Source organism: Antrostomus carolinensis, unplaced genomic scaffold (assembly GCF_000700745.2).
Source record: "Antrostomus carolinensis isolate BGI_N321 unplaced genomic scaffold, ASM70074v2 scaffold26867, whole genome shotgun sequence".
NCBI lineage: Eukaryota > Metazoa > Chordata > Aves > Caprimulgiformes > Caprimulgidae > Antrostomus > Antrostomus carolinensis.
The window spans coordinates 22,126-22,334 of NW_010325717.1; the positions used below are offsets into that span (position 1 = coordinate 22,126).

The 209-nt window shown below is 64.6% G+C and overlaps 1 protein-coding gene across 1 annotated transcript in view; it reads left to right on the plus strand.

Moving 5' to 3' along the window:
• The window catches only part of LOC104527587 (neurogenic locus notch homolog protein 1-like), a gene marked incomplete at both ends in the record, with an annotated part of 23,505 nt that overhangs the window by 21,301 nt on the left and 1,995 nt on the right, over positions 1-209 (plus strand). The window lies entirely within an intron of this gene.

Here is a 209-nt window from a genome sequence, read left to right on the forward strand (position 1 = left end):
GCCACTGCTGGCAGCAAGGATGGCACGGGGCTGGGCTGCGAGGACAGGTCCTGCCCTGGGGGATGTGGGGAACTGGGTGGGGAGAGCCGTCCTGCTTCACAGCGATGCTTGCAAAGCCTGTGGGAGCTGGGCAGTGCCAGGCTCACATGGGTGGCCCATGTCCTGGCAGGTCAGTACTGCACCGAGGATGTGGATGAGTGCCAGCTGAT